The sequence below is a fragment of the Orcinus orca genome, chromosome 3, assembly GCF_937001465.1.
Source record: "Orcinus orca chromosome 3, mOrcOrc1.1, whole genome shotgun sequence".
NCBI classification, from domain to species: Eukaryota; Metazoa; Chordata; class Mammalia; order Artiodactyla; family Delphinidae; genus Orcinus; species Orcinus orca.
Genome location: NC_064561.1, coordinates 79,300,126 through 79,319,453, shown reverse-complemented (window position 1 = coordinate 79,319,453; position 19,328 = coordinate 79,300,126). Strand labels below are relative to the sequence as shown.

At 43.5% G+C, this 19,328-nt stretch overlaps 1 long non-coding RNA gene and 1 pseudogene across 3 annotated transcripts in view; both read right to left on the bottom strand.

Annotated features, from left to right (window-relative positions):
• The window catches only part of LOC117196604 (uncharacterized), a 49,441-nt gene extending 46,430 nt beyond the window's left edge, over positions 1-3,011 (bottom strand). Inside the window, exons 1-3 of one of the 3 annotated variants that reach the window (XR_007476218.1) lie at positions 2,907-2,994; positions 2,717-2,777; positions 1,675-1,878 (exon numbers count right to left, since the gene is read on the bottom strand). This is a non-coding gene — a long non-coding RNA (uncharacterized LOC117196604). Of the gene's footprint in view, positions 1-1,674; positions 1,879-2,716 lie in introns of all 3 variants that reach the window. The other 2 variants (XR_004476864.2, XR_007476217.1) reach the window with 2 other exon arrangements.
• Positions 3,012-3,747: 736 nt separating this feature from the next.
• Positions 3,748-3,845, bottom strand: LOC117196612 (uncharacterized; annotated as a pseudogene).
• Between the last annotated feature and the right edge of the window lie 15,483 nt (positions 3,846-19,328).

Genomic DNA, 19,328 nt, shown 5'->3' with positions numbered 1-19,328 from the left:
TATTCAGCTCTCACTGTCCTGTGTCTTTAACTCTCTACTCCAGCCAGATTAACCATCTGCACAGAGCTTTTGCTTCCAAGCAGTTGAACATCTCAGTTTCACGGGCTGGTCTGTCCTTGACCTTGCTCTTCAAGAGGAAGCTCAGAATCAACTGCTCTGGGAAGTTTTCTCTGGTGCCACCAGGCTGCATTAGGGGTCCCTCCTCTCTGCTGTGCCCCTCTGTGCTCACCCACTTGCCCCTGCCATAGCCTCACCACCGACACTGGAGTTACTTGCTTTGTTCTGTGTTTTCCACCATTCTGGGAGCAGTGACTTTAAGCAGGGCTTACAACATAGTGGGCACTTAATGTTGCTGAATGTCTGAATAAGTGAAATGAATGATGAACAAAAGAACTGGTTTTTTTATCGTATGCACCCTACGGACCATGTAGTTTATTCTGTTTTCCATTTAACCTTGACTGATAGGTGAAGTATTAATACTATTAGGAGTATATGGCACATATTCAAATTATTAGGGCTACCCCTGGATTTTCACATCCTTTCTCTTTTCCACTCCACTCCAGCTTCTTCACCGATACTGTAGTATCAGTACATTTTTGGAACTAAGTGGGAGTGGTGAAATATTTAAAAACTGAACGAATTTGTTTTATCATTGTGAAAAAGCATCTGCCATCAATGCCTTGTCTTGCCAAGTATCTGAGGACCAACTGCCTCCCAAACCCATGCTCTTATACATACTTTATGAATGAGAAAATGTTACGTAAATATTACTCATGACTTTTCCCAACTGGCAAAATCCTGCTCTTTATGACACATCTCAAAAGTCAACTTCTCTGACACCCGTTGCCAAACTCCTTCTGCAGCCCTCTCATCTTTTTTCTTGGGCCACTGGCATTGTTATATATTTGATTTCCCTATTAATTTAACTGACATACTCATTTTCGTATCTCCAGTGGCTTATCTCAGTTGTGAACAGCTAGGATTTTTCAATATAGAATTTTGGAATTAATTAATTAGTGAAAAAATTAATTATATAGAGAGGAAGGCTGATGATAACAGGAGAATGGATGAATGAAATTACAGGAACAGGAGCCTTATTAGGACTGGAGCTTTCTGAAATGGGTGATTTGATTTAGTGCTCTAGTGGTAACAACTACACAGTAATGATATGCATAAGATGTATGCTTGAATTCTTGAGACCTAACCTGCAACAACTGCTATTTCAATTCAAGAATTTTTGTTTCCTTCATGCTAATCACTACGCTATCATTATTTGCAGAAGGGGTCATTTAATAAGTGGTTATTGGTGGCTGTATCCCTAATACTTAGCACAGTGACTGGGACATAATAGGTCCTCAGTAAATATAAAGGAGTAGAATCGTGTAAGGGGAGGGAGTGGAGGAGAAGAACGCGAGATGACACCCAAGGACACCGGGGGCTGGGCAGCTGGGCGAGGGCGCCCTCCTTTAAGGCACTTTTAAAAGGTCGATTCCAGGCGATCTGACCCCCAAACTCGGCGCGAGAAGCAAGTTGGGGGAAAGCGTGTCAGGAGCAGCCCTGGGGCTCCAGCCCACCCTTGACAGAGGGCGATAGGGCTGGGGGTGAAATGCTCAAGTCGAAGAGAAAAGGAGCCAGTGTTTAGTTAGGTGTCAAAGTACTTAAGAAATTACTCACCCGCTTGGCCAAGTCCAGGCACCGGCTGTTATCTCAACTGCCCTTTAAACGCTTTTCTCGGTGGCTTTCGTTCTTTGAGGATTATTGAACAATTCGGACCCACAGGTGCCCGCTGTTTTGAGAAAACTTTGTGTCAAAAAATACACAAATTGAAGCAAATCCTCATTTGTTGTTAAACCTCCAGTCTTTTGAGAGGTCCTTTTCCTGAGACAGAAGACTGAAGGTTGACATACGCCTCCATTTAGAGGTCCTAAATGGAGCGGGGGATTTTCCTGCTTAACCCGGGTCACGCCCAACTCTGGTGCAGACCAACTGAAGAAACCTTGATAGTTCCGCCCGCCCGCCCTCCTCTCCTCGTTCCCTTCTCTCTCCTTGTCTGCGCCCTCTTCTTACAGTTAGTACAAGTGTAATTATGACTTAGATCGTACCCTTCGGTCTTCTTTTTGACAGTTCTCAAATTTCACCATTTATTTAATTGGAGGGGGAGGGTCTTGAAAATAACGCAACTTTAACACCTTTTATAGTTTTAAAAACATCTTTCTTCCTTATTTTGACTTCAGTTTTATCAAATGCCAGTCAGAGCGGAGTCAAGACTGGCTGGGGGAACCTCGTCAGCTCTTTGCGGTTTAGAGGAGAGGCAAGACAGATCTCGCCCGCACGTGGAGACCCGGCCCCACGAGGCAGCGTGGGCCTCGCCCTCACGTGGAAACCCCGCCCCCACAAGGCAGCGCTCGCCTCGCCCTCACGTGGAGTCCCCACCTCACTGAGCAGCGCGCGCCTCGCCCTCACGTGGAGCCCCCACCTCACTGAGCAGCGCGCGCCTCGCCCTCACGTGGAGACCCCGCCCCACGAGACAACGTGGGCCTCACCCTCACGTGGAAACCCCGCCCCACAAGGCAGCGCTCGCCTCGCCCTCACGTGGAGCCCCCACCTCGCTAAGCAGCGCGCGCCTCGCCCTCACGTGGAGACCCCCACCTCACTGAGCAGCGCGCGCCAAGCGCTCCCGGGGAGACCCCGCCCCACAGGGCAGCGTGCGCCTTACCCTGACGTGGAGGCCCCGCCCCACAAGGCAGCGTTCGTCTGTCCTCACGTGGAGACCGCACCTCACTGAGCAGCGCGCGCCTCGCCCTCACATGGAGACCCCGCCCCACGGGGCAGCGTGCGCCTTACCCTCACGTGGAGGCCCCGCCCCACAAGGCAGCGCTCGCTTCGCCCTCACGTGGAAACCGCACCTCACTGAGCAGCGCGCGCCTCGCCCTCACGTGGAGACCCCGCCCCACGGGGCAGCGTGCGCCTTACCCTTACGTGGAGGCCCCGCCCCATAAGGCGGTGCGCGCCTTACCCTCACCTGGAGACTCCACCTCACTGAGCAGCGCGCGTCTCGCGCTCTCAGGGAGACCCCGCCCCACGGGGCAGCCTCAGGTGGAGACTGCGCCTCACTGAGCAGCGCGCGCCTAGCCCGCAGAGGAGCGCTTGGGGCCGCGGAATCCGTGTTTATCCTGACAGGGGCTCCCCCGTGTGGCTCCTGTGGACTGTGAAGTCTGTGACTTGAATGTTTATACTTCCATTCTCTTTTGAGGATGGAAGAAGTTCAGGGTCTTGCCCTCCGGAGCGGAGGAGATACTCTTGTTTTCTTTTTAGCACATTTTTGTCTCTCTCAGAGTAGAAAAAGTTTCCAGGTTTTCTCAAACTAACGTGGACTCTGGCGGAGGAATTCAGTAACGTCCAGTTTCGAGTAACTGAACTCCTGCCTGGGAAAGCATTTGGGGTAGAATTACCGCAGGAAACCCCAAGGCTGCTGTCGTCACGCGGATGAGGGAAAGGGGAGGTTAAGACCTCGATTAACTGAATACCCACTAGGTGCCAGGCATTTTACGTCATTATTTAATCTTAGAATATCTTAAGTAGGAATTATCCCCATTTTTTAAATTGAAGTATAGTTGATTTACAATTTTAGTTTCAGGTGTACAGCATTGTGATTTGGTATTTTTACAGATTATACACCATTAAAAGTTATTGCAAGATAATGGCTATAATTCCCTGTGCTGTACAATATATCGTTGTTTATACATTAAAAAAATATGGCGTTTTCCTGACATCCTTGCACAGAGGCCATGCTAATCTTCTCTGTATCCGTCCAATCTCACTATATGTGCTGCCAAAGTGAACACTGCCATCCCCATTTTATAGACAAGGAAGAAGATTCTCAGAGGCACAAGGTCTCAAAATGATGTAGCGAGGGTCCAAACTGTGACCTAAGTCCAGAGCTTTGCACTAATGAGACCACTTACAAGAAGGCAGCATTTCCTGCTCAATTTCTTCTCCTTAGAGATGTCACATTCAAGAGAAATTTCCTTATGTTGCAACTCCAATATCCTTATATCTGTATGGCTCATCTGAGTTATATGTGAGTGTGTCACTTCTGCCTCTGCATTTGTAAAGTGTGTTGCGTTTGCAAATTTCGTCTCAAGAATAGTTTTTATGAGTTTTTTTATTTCAGTTTTACTGATGTATAATTGACAACTAAAATTGCAAGATATCTCAAATGTACACAGTGATGATAAACATTGTGAAGGGATTCTCCCCAACTAGTTAATTAATACATCCATTATTATTATTATTATGAGTTAATTCATAAAATAAAGTGAGGCCAAGGGAGATGAAGTGACATGCTTAAAATTATTACAACTAGCAAATGGATTTCGTTAAGTCTAGTGATGTGAAAGCCATTTTGATTCTCATATCAGGCTGTCTTACATCTGCTTTTATAGAGTAGATTTTTAAACATTTGTCAAGTGAGAGCATCACTAAGTTTCCTCCTAACCCTCCAGTTCTGGGAGTTCTGATTTTCTGATTCTTAAGGACTTTCATGTCTTGTCTCCCCTTATCTTCAATGCTCTCGTCAGGGGATGCTAAGGCCATAGAGAGGTTTAAGACTTGCCCTTGGTCACACAGACGGCCTCTGCCCCACCCAAGCCTGGCATACAGACTCTCTGACTTGTAGCCTTGCACTGTGGAGTGGGCATTAGCATTTATTTGGCCTCAGTTTGCCTCTTTTCTTTGATGAGTGCTTATAATTTCCTTCTTTTCTTGTCTTGTTTTAGAGGGGCTAACCCCATCCTGGCTTTTGGGGTAGACACCTGACTCTGGCCTGGCTACTCAAAGTGATTGTTACAAAAACAAGCTTATGATCCAAATTGAGCCAATAGCAGGCAGCTGTAGGTTTCACTAGCACCTTTGGGTGAAAAGTGTGTCTTTCACCTGGGCTTGCAAAAGGGGTTTTTATGGACTGAATGCCTGTGCCTCCCCCAAAATTCATATGATGGAGCCCTAACTTCCAGTGTATTTGGAGATTGGGCCTTTAGGGAAGTAACTAAGTTTAAAAACGAGGTCATAAAGGTGGACATCAAATCCTATAGGATTAGGGTCCTTGTGAGAAGAAGAGACACCAAAATGTGTTATTCCCCCCAGCCCCCAACACATGCACATACTGAGGAAAGGCCATGGGAGGACACAGAGAGGAAGTGACCATCTGTAAGCCAGGGAGAGAGTCCTTACCTGAACTGAATCCTGCTGAAGCGTTTCTCTTTGACTTCCCAACCTCCAGAACCATGAGAAATAAATCTCTGTTGTTTAAGCCACTCAGCCTATGGTGTTTTGTTATGGCAGCCTGAACTGGGTAACGTAGTGGTAAAAACCATCGGGGAGCCACTGGTCATCATCTCTGCCGCCAAGTGAGAAGGCCAACAGAGGGAGGAAGAGCTGTGAACGGGAGAGAGACTGGGTCTGGACCCTAGACTGTTCAGTATGTGAGCCACTATCTTTGTTTAAACAGCTGTATTTAGGCATAATTCAGATACCATACAATTCACCCATTTAGAGCATGTAATTCAGTGGATTTTAGTACACTGAGAGATATGTGCAACCATCACCAGAGTCAATTTTAGAATATTTTCATCACTTCAAAAAGAAACCCCATCCCCTTTAGTTATCACACTTCTCCCCAGTCCTAAGAAACCATGAATCCTTTCTGTCTCTGTAGAATTGCCCATTATGATCATTTCATATAAATGGAATCATACAATATATGGTATTTTGTGTCTTCTCACTTAGCATAATGTTTCCAAGGTTAATTCATGTTATGGCATGTATAATTTCTTTCCATGGTGAAATAATATTCTGTTGTACACATATACCACATTTTGTTAACCCACTCATCAGTTGATGGATATTTGTGTTATCAGCTTTTGCTTATTATAAATTATGTTTCTATAAACATTCATGTGCAAGTTTTGGGGTAGACTTATGTTTTCATTTATTTTGAGTATATATACCTAGGAGTGGAACAGCTGGGTTATATGATAACACTGTTTAATTGTTTGAGGAACTGCCAAACTGTTTTCCAAAGTGGCCACACTGTTTTACATTCTATCAGCAGTGAATGTTCTCATTTCTTTGCCAACACTTATTATCATCTGACTTTCAAATTCTAGCCATATGAGTGGGTGTGTGAAGTAATATCTCATTGTGGTTTTGATTTGCATTTCTCTGGTGAATAATGATTTGCATTTCTCTGGTGAATAATGATGTCAAGCATCTTTCCTTGTGTTTATTGGCCACTATATATCTTTCTAGGAGAAATATCTACTTGGATCCTTTGCCCATTTTTAAATTGAAGTATTTGCCTTTTTATGATTGAGTTGTAAGAGTGTTTATATATCTTAGATACAAGTCCCTTATCAGATATAATAATACTGAAAAAGTTTGAAATATTGCAAGTTACTGAAATATGACACAGAGACACAAAGTGAGCAAATGCTGTTGGAAAAATAGCACCAATAGACTTGTTTAACTCAGTGTTGCCACAAACCTTCAATTTGTAAAAAGTGCAGTACGTGCAAAGTGCAATAAGGTGAAGCATGATAAGACAAGGTATGCCAGTATTTGAAATTCAGTTCATTTTTGCATATTGAACCAATATATTTTTGTTAACCTTAATCCTGCTTAAATTGTACTTTTAGTACTTGGAACTGGAAGAACGCTAACCAGTATTTTTCTCTAGACTTCACCGTAACTGGCTTCCCCAAAGGTTGGGATTTAGAAATATATTTAAGCTTTTACATGACCTTATTTGATCCCTGCTCACCTTGGGAGGTGTGCAAAGTGGATACTTTCATCTGCATTTCAAAGGTAAGGAAACTGAGGCTTGAAAGGCTAAATGACTAATCCAGACTTCAGTTTAGTAAAGGGGCATATCTGGAACCAGGAGATGATTAAATTCTAGTGCCCACCCTAAGGAAAAGTGATTACTTGTCAACCACAGAAACTTTTTTTTAAAGTCATAATTCTAAAAAGTATGGAAAATAAAATCTCACCCCCCCACAAATGGTTTGGAATATTTGTGGTAGATAATTTACTATCTTAGGAACTATACAAACTCTTTAAACTGCAAGGCCAACATCTAAGGAGGCCAATTTGGCATTGCGTTTGTAAAAGAAACATAATTATAATGGAAGTTGAAGCAAAGGAAATTAAGTAGAGTGTGTGCTGTACTTGGCATGTATCTAAACACCAAGTTAGGGCCAGTGAGGAAGGTCCATTACTTGGCTTGAGTGTTGAAAAATTTCTTTGTAATTGCTCTCCACTGTAGGTCATTATTTTTTTACTTAAAAACTGTTTCAACCACGTTTTCACACGTCAGTAGGGTGCCGACAAACATATACATTAATAGTGTCAACTTAAAAGGAAGAATTATTTCAAAATTCTCCATCTTACTCTAAACTGAGTCAAAATCAAATAGCTCCACTTAAAAGATAAATGCATTTTCTTTTCATCTTTATTCATCTGTGCATTCATCTGTGCATGTTGGATAGTGATGGAAAGTGAGTAGGCAGCGCCAACAGTACTGTTTTGGTCGTCAAATCTCCTGTTAAGGGCATGGTTCACAACTGGCATGCAGTCCACTTGTGGCTCACCCAAAGGAGTGGTAGTGATGGAGGTGGAGAGCTGTAATCTGTTTTATAATAATTTGTAGTAGGAAGGGGTTAGGAAATTCCTCATTCATTAGAGTCCTCCCCTATTACAACTAAAAATATTTTCTAATGACTCCATCTCTATTTGAGAACTAAAAATCCTGTTTATGAGTACGGATTATTGCATATGAAGATTACAAAGAAGAAAGTTTTTTGTATTATTTAGAAATATGTGTAGATACATGTTCATCTATGAACCATTTAGGATGATGGCAGAGAAGGCAGAGATAAAAATGTTAAACCCAAGTTGAAGGCCAAGCTGGCATTCAGAGGGACGATCTACTAAGTGAAGAGGTCCAGCGTTCAAAGCAGAAAGGGGAAGTAGGAAAAATAGCCCATGCTCAGTCCACAGGATGGCAAATACAATATATACTCCTTACCATCACTATCCCATGTCACAGTGACACTCAACGAAATGGGTAAAAAGCTTCCAGGAAGGCCCCCAAACTGGAGTGCTTTCCCAGCTTGCTGTCATCTGAGAGTTCTGTGGAGCACAGAGTTACTGCTGGGTGTGGGTCAGAACAGCTCAGACACCAGTTACCACCACTGGGGAACTCCCTTCTTCACTGGTGCTAGGGGAGGTAGCCAGCCCCTAGTTGGTCTCCTCCCTTTCCCTTTCTATCACGCTTCTATCTTATGGGGCTGGGAAAGGAACCAGAAAAAAGCATCTGTCTTTATTTTCCTTAGGTCATCCTCCTCTTTCTCCTGCCATACACCAAAGAGTGTAAGCTCCTACTTCCCCCTTGCCTTAGGACAGACAGTTCCTGCCCAAAATGGATTCTCAATGGATTTTGTTAAAATGAATTGAATCTGCAATCCATTTTACTGAAATTGTGGCTCTGTTTACCTCAACGGTAGTGACAATGCAGGGTGGTTTTGTGGTAGTTTTTTCTACTGGAGTGTCCACCTCTCTGTTTCTGCTTTTGAAGATCCAGAAGTTTTTTTTGCCTGCTCTAGCTGAGGCCTTGAGTGTGGATTAAGTGTCTATTTGGCCATTGAAATATGTTCAGTTCAAGTAGCAGTGGCCATTTTCTTGAAAGATCACAAAAGTCTAAGCCAATATAAAGATCTCTCAAAAATTTTTAAATGCCCGTTTATAACAAGAAAGGAAATGCAAATATTTATCCAGGAAAAATGGTCTCTCCAGTGCAAATTCAAAGAAATACAAATTAAAGCAAATTTGAGGTGCCATTTACAACTACTAAATAGGAAATATCTGAACATGATAATCAAATAAGCTAATGTGAATCAGATTTATTTTTACAGCTACCCTGGGAAGCAATATGGCAATATTAATCAATGTCTACCAATAGGATTTTAGTGAGCACAACTCTACAATGGAAATGGTGGCCCTGAACATAAAAATGTTTATCTTGTAGTCTTTGCTCCTGGGTTTTTTTTTTCCTGAAAGCATAATGGGAAAGAAATTAAAAACTGTATTTGAAGATGTTGAGAACTTCTAGTGCTGGAAGTGTTACAGACTTGGTTACCTGAAAATCTTCCCATTATAAACATCTTGAAATGATAGGTAAAATATAATAAATATAAGTTAAAATAAATGGATTAGAGTTACATGTGTCAACATTAAATTTCAAAAATGTGATATTAACAAAAAAACTTTTACATACAATAGGATGAATTTATGAAAAATTTTAAATGCTAACTAATATTGCATATTGTTTTTTGACACACACATCTTTTTTTTTTTTTTTTTTTTTGCGGTACGCGGGCCTCTCACTGCTGTGGCCTCTCCCGTTGCGGAGCACAGGCTCCGGACGCGCAGGCTCAGTGGCCATGGCTCACGGGCCGAGCCGCTCCGCGGCATGTGGGATCCTCCCGGAACGGGACACGAAGCCGTGTCCCCTGCATCAGCAGGCGGACTCTCAACCACTGCTCCACCAGGGAAGCCCACACACATCTATTTTTTTTTTTTTTTTTTTTTTTTTTTTTTTTTTTTGCGGTACGCGGGCCTCTCACCGCTGTGGCCTCTCCCGCCGCGGAGCACAGGCTCTGGACGCGCAGGTCCAGCGGCCATGGCTCACGGGCCCAGCCACTCCGCGGCATGTGGGATCTTCCCGGACCGGGGCACGAACCCGTGTCCCCTGCATCGTCAGGCGGACTCTCAACCACTGCGCCACCAGGGAAGCCCATATCTATTTTTAAAAGTATAAATTCAACCCAGGAATAATACCAAATTCACATTACTGATTACCTCTTGGAAGGAACTGGGAGTATTTTATCAGGAATGGGCCTTCTACCATATAATTAAATTTTCTTTTTCTTAAAAACAAAAGATCTAAAACAATATGTCAAAAAAATGTTAAGATTTGACAAAAGAACATTCATGCCAGAAGTATTTTTTAATAAAAAAGATATTCATTCCAATATTTTAACAACAATTAGTCCCTGGTGGCGCAGCGGTTGAGAGTCCGCCTGCCGATGCAGGGCACACGGGTTCGTGCCACGGTCCGGGAAGATCCCACATGCCGCGGAGCAGCTGGGCCCGTGAGCCACGGCCGCTGAGCCTGCGCGTCCGGAGCCTGTGCTCCGCAAAGGGAGTGGCCATAACAGTGAGAGGCCCGCGTACCGCAAAAAAAAAAAAACATTCTAAATGTTCAATAAATTTTGGAATTATTAGATAAGTCATGCCATTTAAATTTTATACCACATTATTTGGTTGTTAAAAATGAACATTTGTAAAGCACATGATGTAATCAGAATAAAGCTAGGCAGTTCTGTAAACATAAATGCCATGGAGAGAGTCATTCAAAGAAATATCACTCTGAAATCTAACAAATTATTAGAGAATCAATCTAATTCTCTTCTGAGAGCTCTCAAAACGTTATTAAGAGCTCCTTCATTCTTTTTTTTTTAAACAGTTTTCTAATATCTTTATTTACATTTGGCTACATCGGGTCTTAGTTGCGGCATGCAGGCTTCTCTCTAGTTGTGGCATGAGGGCTCTATAGTTGTGGTGCACAGGCTACAGAACATGTGGGCTCTGTAGTTGCAGCACGTGGGCTTAGTTGCACTGTCGCATGTGGAATCTTAGTTCCCTGACCAGGGATTGAGCCTGAGTCCCCTGCACTGGAAGGTAACCACTGGACCACCAGGGAAGTCCCAAGAGCTCCTTCATTCTTAAAGCACAGTAAAAGCTCTTAAGGTTATCTTTCTGTATATCTTATTCTTACTGTCTCAGAGGATGGTTAGCTACCTGGGAAGCCTCTATTCCCCCTTCCTCCACATGTTTAACTTGACTCCAAGACCAGTCCCACAGATTATCTTTTCATCCCTTCTTTCTCACATTCTTCATTTTCTTTTTCTATTGTCAGTAACTTTAAGCCCTTTCCAATATAAACCACTCAAGCATGTTCCAAAGCCTTTTCATTCTTCCTCCTCATTCACTGTCTCAATTTTGCAAATTAAAGGTCCTGGAACTGAACTGGCAAAGAAGGAATTCTTAACCAGTGGAGGAAAGGGAGTGGTCTTGAATACACTGCATTAATAATTTATTTTCCTGCTAGTAAAAACAAGTGAAACGTTTATATCTATCTTCTAGGTAAAGAAAGTTACACTATAAAATTCATGTTTACTATGACAACTATTGATTCAAACTAAAATGGTCCCTATTTCAACTAATAAGGTGGGCTAGGTATTTGGACCTGCCTTCCCAGCCAAAAAAAAAAAAGCAAAATTCCATGATAAAATATTAAAAAGTATTTTTTAAAAGCAGCAGAATACTGAATAGTAAGGAATTATTGGGCCAATATCTAAGTGAAGGTGGGAACCAAAAAAGTTGAAACCACAGTGCCCAGAAGGCATTTTCCATATCTGCTCAACATGAGTTTCAGCTCTAGGACCTCAAGAGGCACATCAGACAGCAGACAAAGTTCATGGCCCACTCAGGGTGGGAGTCTAGCAGAAGATCTTCTCAGAAAATGCTGAGAACCTCAGAGAGCATCACACTATCAAGTAAATTTCATCTGGAAATTGATGTGTCCAAACTCCTGACTTTAGGGCAGTGGTCCCCAACCTTTTTGGCACCAGGGACCAGTTTTGTGGAAGACAATTTTTCCACAGACCAGTGGGTGGTGGGTGTGGGTTCAGGGGGTAACGCGAGCGATGAAGAACGGCAGATGAAGCTTCGCTTGCTTGCCGGATGCTCACCTCCTGCTGTACAGTCCCGTTCCTAACAGGCCATGGACCGGTACTGGTCAGCAGCCCGGGGGCTGGGGACCCCTTCTCTGGGGGGTATAATGACAATCGCTTCAGTAGAGTAAAGGAAAACAAACAAGCATAAAACAACCTATAACCAGGATTTGCAACACAAATTACAATGTGATCTAAAAAACTCTATGAGCCTAATTTATAACTGTCCCGGGATAGCAATATGTAGAGTCTAAAAAAATAATACCAAATCAAAACAAAAAAACAGGCTCATAGATACAGAGAATAGATCATTTATTAGTGTAGGGTGGGGTGAGAGGTGGGAGAAATGGGTGAAGGGAGTCAAAAGGTAAGGAAAAAACCCAAAACTAATTAGTATATATAATTACAGTTGAACCAGAATCAGAGGAGCTGAGGTGAGGTTTCTGTGGCTTCGTGTCTTGAGGGATTATAGAAACTGAGGTTCCTAAACTGTTCCTAAACAGCTCAGAGTCTGTGAGTGATTATAAACAGCAGGGGCGGGGCCGGGGTGTGTGTGCAGGTGGGTTTCCAACCCTTCCCTCTCCTGCTTTTCCCAATAACTTTAGTTTTGGAAAGCCCCTTGTCTGCACTAAAGTAAACCAAAGCCTCCTCTTCCGGGGTGTATACCCTGGCCAGGCCATGGGCTTTGTCCACTTTGATCACAATTTCAGGAGGGAAATGACCCCAAAAAGAGCTGGAATCTAAGGGCTAGAATCCAGTCCAGTGGTAGAGACGAACACACTTCCAAAAACGTGAAAAACTCCACTTGTTCTAAATCATTTTGCTTCCTGTCCAGGATTTGAACAGGGGTCCTTGTTCTCTGTGAGGAGCAGGGGTCCTTGTTCTCTGTGAGGGGTGTGCAGTTTATCCCGGTAGGAGTTAAAGACACTTTACATTATTTTATTGTTTGTGGAAAATGAACTGTTACCGTCCAGATTATTACACAGGAATCTTATAGTCTTGGTGTCTGAGGAACACACCCAGGGGCAGAAACAATTCACCAGAGACTGAATTAACACCGAAGTGTGGAAGAGAGCCATTTGAAGATGAAACGTGTGTCCCCGGGCCAAGTGAGGTGATGGAAAAACAAAACGCCAGACATGTACATAAATGTGGAAAGGGTACCTTTTCTCCAGCTTCATGAAGTACTTAGGACTTGATTTTGCAAAGTGCCTTTCATACAAGCTGTTTCCAAAACCACTTTACAGTTAACAAAAAGCTCTGCATTAGCCATTTGTTGGTACGCAGTAATAAATCATGGTAGAGGCAGAGGAAAAAGTTACATCCAGGAGACGACATGGCTGTCAACTGTCTGTGGGGCGGGGCAGGTTGAGGATCTGGTGCTAGGGCACCACAGAGCTGATCTAGATAGCTGACTCCACTCTTCCAAGGTCTTATGCGGATCTGTCAAGCAAGTATAACTACTTTTTGAGCAGTAACCACCGATTGGCTTCTCAATATTTCTCAGGTTTCTCCCACCTCCCAGTACTCCCTGCCTGTACAGTTTTCAAGGCAGAGGTACCAAACCACACACAATTTGCCACCCATTAGTCAGTTTTAAGTATAACTAAATCGAGGGTGAAGGCTTGAGGACAGATACACATGGTACAAAATTTGGGAAAAGAAATTTAACTAAATTTATCCAAGACCCATTCTCAACATCAAGCCACCTTCAGGCCCCAACAAGAGATTTTCAAACAGTGGAACTCTGTAAAACGGAGTTTATTCTGGAAGCTGAAATAGAGACTGCATTATTAGTTATAGAAGGAAAAAGACTTTTCCGAGCTTTACATTGTTTAAGACCAAGCAGTTTCTTTTCAGTGATTATGAAATGGAAACAGTAGATGGCGACGTTGCCCTTATTTTGAGGGGAAATAGCTGCTTGTTAGAAGCTGGTGAACTGAGGCAAACACATTTAAAATCTAGGTTTAAAGTGTCGTTTCAGTTGTGTTAGAAATGCACACATTGTACCCACTAGAAGCTAGAGAGTTTCCCTCAACTTTTATTAGCTTTTTATATCTTTCTGTTGTTTTGAGGTTGTGCTTTTATATCCCAAGCTGTGGCCAGAGTAGTAGATGTAGGGAAGGAATTTACCTTAACCCCAGGCTATTTGCTCTGACCTCCAAAATGCTCATCAAAGGAAGAAGTCAGGAGATGACGAAAATCTATCAAATTATCAGTTTTGAAAAAAGTACTCCAGATATTTGTTTCGAAGAAATGGTAGACAAATTGTAGAGTTGATACACTTCTATGATAGCAAATTTCAGGAACAAATAAAAAAAGAAATGGTAATTACAAATAGATCCACCATTTATTGAGTTTTTGCTATGAGCCAGGCAGCGTGTCAAGTATTTTACATCTGCCATTATGTAATTCTCAGACAAATATATAAGGTAGGTATCACTACTCCCATTTTACAGAGGAGGCTTTCAGAAAGTTTCAGGATTTTTCCCGAGGTTTTGCAGTTAGTCACTGGATTGGTCAGAATTAAATTATAAGCTTGTCTGACTTTTTACTAACGTCCCTGGGCTATGAAAAGAATTTATCTCACTTTTTCTAAAGCCAATCAAGATAAAGACAAGTTTGCTGTTTTCAGAATGAACCTTCAAAATTTATATATGAGATATATAAATATGTAAATCTCAAGAATGGGGAATAAAGAAGCTTGTGGGGTTAGAGGAAATACTTTTTTCTTAATTGTTAGAACTTCGTGTATCCTACCCAAAACAATCAGATCAAGTTTGTGTGTGGGTGTAGGTGTGAGCGAGTACACACATATATAGCATTATGGACTAAAAAGGCTGCCTGCTTATTTTTTAATGATATTGTTGCCAATTCAAAAGAGCTATGTGGTGCAAAAATAAGTTTTCACAAACCGCCCATCTCATAAATCAGTAAAAATGTTTCTTAATCATTCTACTCTTAAGTGTAAATTCACGTCAAGGAAACACTTTTCCCACAGTGACACTAAGCAATAACCTTCCACTGTGGGGTTAAGGGTAACAATGGATAAGCTCACAACCAGTACAGGGAAGCTCATGCAGAGTCTCCACAGTACAGAATACATGTACCTCCTTTGTACAGTTAGAACTAATCAAATCCTTCTGAAATGTCAACGTGATAGTACAAAATTCCTTGAGTATGTACTTGTGAAGTTAGTTACAATTCAGATAAGCACAATGAACAAAGTATTAAAAAAAGCCCTTTAAAAGTGGCCTTTGGAATATCTTGACTTTGGAAAGATTGGAGAGGCAGAAAAAATGTGCCAATCTAATTCCCTAGTTGGGGTTTGCTCGTGCCTTTTAACGTGCAGTCAAGGCCAACCAAACCACTCCACATATTCTTCAATTTACTTCAAGACAGTTTATGAGTCTTTATAGGAAAGGAGACAAACCTGGATGGATACAAACCCCACACCTGATACAAGAGTACCGGCCCACCCCTCATGTTTACAAGGTCGGGGGGAAGAGTACAAATGGAAGCCCTGTACCGCATTATCTCATTTTAACGTTATAAATCAAGCTAAAAGCTGTTGAATAAAATATGTTCTACCATCCAAAGTTGACAAGTATACCTTCCTAATGTCATGGAAGGAGTCTGGATTCTCATTGCCCTCAAGGTCCTGCCCTAGAACACACAGGGAGAGCCAACTTCTGGGCTGCTTAAGAGACCTTATGTGCATAGGTGTGCACACCTCATTCCATGTATCCATATTCTGTCCGTTCTTCTCACAAACACCTTCCCCTTGCCCTCCACCCCTAGGGCCTTATGAACATTGGAGGAAGGACCCAGAGAAGAAGCAGATGTGGGTTCTAGAAGCTGGCAGGGGCCAATGGGGTGGGAAATTTGGGGACCATGTTTGAGTTGTGGGTGGCTTGAGGGCTCTGGGTCATCATGCTCCCTTGACCCTGCAGACTTTCCACCGCATGGAGAGGAGCACAGCAGAGGACGGTCAGGGCAGGGCACACGAAGCACAGGGCCTGGCTGGGGCTCTCTTGCATGGATCTCAATGCACCGAGTGTAAGATACTCCATAATTGGTCAAAAGTATATGTGAAGGTCAGCTTTCTCTGTAGGAAAGGAGATCGCAAGAGGAGACAGAAGACCAAGAGTAGGAAAAATGGCAGGAAGAAGAGTCAAGAGAACATCTCTCAGCAGAGGCAGGAGGCAGGGTAAGGTAATGACTTTGCATGCTCAAGCAGAGGAGTTCAGAGATGAGCCAGGTGAAGTGGTTTGAGGAACAGTATCGACCCCTGAACTGCGGAAACAGCATTTGAGAACTCATCTCCAGCGGTCTCTTTTGGGGGTGTACAATTCCGTGACTTGATTCCACGCCCTGGGCTGCAGTTTTGTCTTATGGAGGTGAACGCTGAGCGTTCACTGATGCTGTTGTAGCACCATTCCCACGCAGTAACAGCCTGCTCTACTTTCATAACCCCCTTGGAGCGAGGCGTCACCTCCCTGTCCTCTTTCCTCTAAGAACTCAGTTGTTTGCCAGACCTCAGGAGGTCATTTTCAAAATCCACATCTCAGAAAAAACACAGGCCTTTGGTGACCACAGTGTTGAGGGAGCCTGGCAGAGGCTTTGCCAGGAGCCAGGCTGTTGATCCTGGCAGGGTTTCTGCCCTGATGTGGACAGAGCACAGGAGACCAGCCTCCCCTCGCTCTCACTCTCCCTTCCTGCTCTCCTGCTGTGCAGTAGGCTTGGGTTTCTGAGACTCCCAGTGGGAGCCAAGCAGCTTGTCTCAGGCCAGGGGTTTGTGGTCTGTGCCCATGGCCTCCCGAGCTAGCCTTAATGTGCTCACATGAGCTTCACCGCAGACCCACGGCTAGAAGATGACTCGGGGCCAGAAGCAATCAGACTCTGGGCCAGCCAGGTCTTAATGAAAACTGGAATATCGCAGATCACACCTAAGGTGTATGTCATATAAAATGAATGTGGTAAGAGGAGGTGAAGTATTAACTGGGGTTCTCCACCTCTTTCCACCACAATGCTCTTGCCAGTTGGCCTGAGACCAGAGCCTGGCATTGTCCCCCAGACTGGGGAGGAGTGTCAGGAACGAGCTGGAGAACAAAGACAGCAAGGTCTCAGCTCTTAATTTCAAAAGCCTTGGGTTCGGGTATTATAGGAGCTTGAGAAAATCAGCCAGAACTAGTAACACCTCATCTCCCACCCCCACTAGACAGAGGTGCCCCAGGCTGGGGGAAGGAGTTGTTGATGAGAGAAAGGAAACGAGTTTGAACTGACTGTGCACATGATGGTTGTTGAGGAGAGGGAGGACTCTGAACCCAAGCCTATCCTTGTATTTCCTGGGCCAGACCTGGAGAGGAGACACCAATATCCCCAGTAGGTTTGGAGGCCCCAGAGCAAAGTGACCCTGTGAGTTGATTCCCAGAGTTCGGCCTTGGAAGAAACTCCATGTCCAGTGTGTGCTCTTTGAGGCCAGTAGACCAGGGGAAGTTCATGGAGCCTCCAGCAGGCCCGGTGTCATCCCTCAAAGTACTGTGAGACAGCACCCAGAAGTTTCAGTGGCTCTCTGACTGGGTGATGGAAGAGAGCAGAAAGACAGCCTGCAACCCCTGGGGGCCATGGCTGGCAGGTAAGGCAGGCACAGAGTAACCTGCATAGATCTGACAGATGGAGGCCAGAGGTCCCTGGAGATGCCCACAGGGCTGTGTGGAGGGCTGGGGGCCGTCAAGGGCAATGATAGGAGGACTGTAGGTATCAATGGGACAGTCAGTCAGGTGGGCTATTTTCCTCTCTGCCTGCCATGGCCTTAGGTACACTCCCCAGCTCTTCCCTCTCTCAGTGCCAGGGTTTTAGCAGTGAGTTTGTATGGGTAATCTTCTATTTATATGTGTGTAATCTTGTACTTTGTTTGTTTTGAAAATTATACTTTAGTATCCTAGACTCCCTCTCCTAGACTTAATAACTCACTTGGCATAAACAAATAAGCAAACTTATCTGGATCTATCTAGCCTCTCTTATTAGAATGTGTGTGGGGGGGGTACTTGTTGCCCTTTGTCCTTGGTTGCAGTTCCATGAGAAAAATATCCCGTTTAATATCCTGTTTCAAGTCGGTGTTATTACTACCATATTACACACAAAGAAAGTGAGGTTCAGAGAAGTAAGGTACCTTGCCCAAGGCCACTCAGCTAGTGGTAGCAAAGGTGGGATTCATACTTCATACCTGCATGTTTCCCGTCTTTGCTTTTCCATCACACCACACAAACTTCTCTACTACTAGCCTGAGTCAAACATCAATTTGTATATTAAGAAACAGTCCAACATAAAGTAACCTTTTAGTGCACCTGTGCACACGTGCGCGCGCACACACACACACACACACACACATAAAATGAAAAGAGTGAATAGAAAGACAAATCTCCACCCAATCCAAACCAAAACAGACTCTAACCCCGTAAAATAATAACTGCTTCTTTCCATGCTTTTATCCAAAGGCATAATCCACATTGAGCTCTTATCCTCTCTCCCACCCCTGTCTGCTCTACCTCCTGTATTTCTGAGCGTGGTTGGTGGCAATACCATCAACCACACAACATCCCCCTCAAGTTAGAACCAGGTTGTCATTTTTTCTTTTTTTTACTTCTTTCTCTCTAACTTTCCTCTCTGCTAGTGTCAAATTATTAGCCTTCAGAGTTGAAATACTCTTCAGTAAAACGCTTTTTCTCTATTTCTTCTGTCGATACTTGAGAGGTCTTCAGAACTTTTCTTTTTTTGCCTGAATATTCCCCAAAATAATTTTGGAAAACTATGTAGCCCCCATATATTATCAAGCTTCCCTCTAAAATGTTTGTTATACATAGACACGATACCATAAAACTCCTAGAAGAGAACACAGGCAAAACATTCTCTGCCATAAATTGTACCAATGTTTTCTTAGGTCAGTCTCCCAAGGCAATGAAAATAAACAAATGGGACCTAATCAAACTTACAAGCTTCTGCACAGCAAAGGAGACCATAAAAAAAACGAAAAGACAACCTACGGAATGGGAGAAAATATTTGCAAATGATGCGACCGACAAGGGCTTAATTTCCAAAATATACAAACAGTTCTTACAACTCAACAACAAAAAAACAAAAAACCCAATCAAAAAATGGGCAGAAGACCTAAAGAGACATTTCTCCAAAGAAGAGATACAGGCCAATAAGGCACATGAAGAGATGCTCAACATCACTAATTATTAGAGAAATGCAAATCAAAACTACAATGAGGTATCACCTCACACCAGTCAGAATGGCCATCATTAAAACGTCTACAAATATGGGCTTCTCTGGTGGCTCAGTGGTTGAGAATCTGCCTGCCAATGCAGGGGACACGGGTTCGAGCCCTGGTCTGGGAAGATCCCACAGGCCGCGGAGCAACTAGGCCTGTGAGCCACAACTACTGAGCCTGCGCGTCTGGAGCCTGTG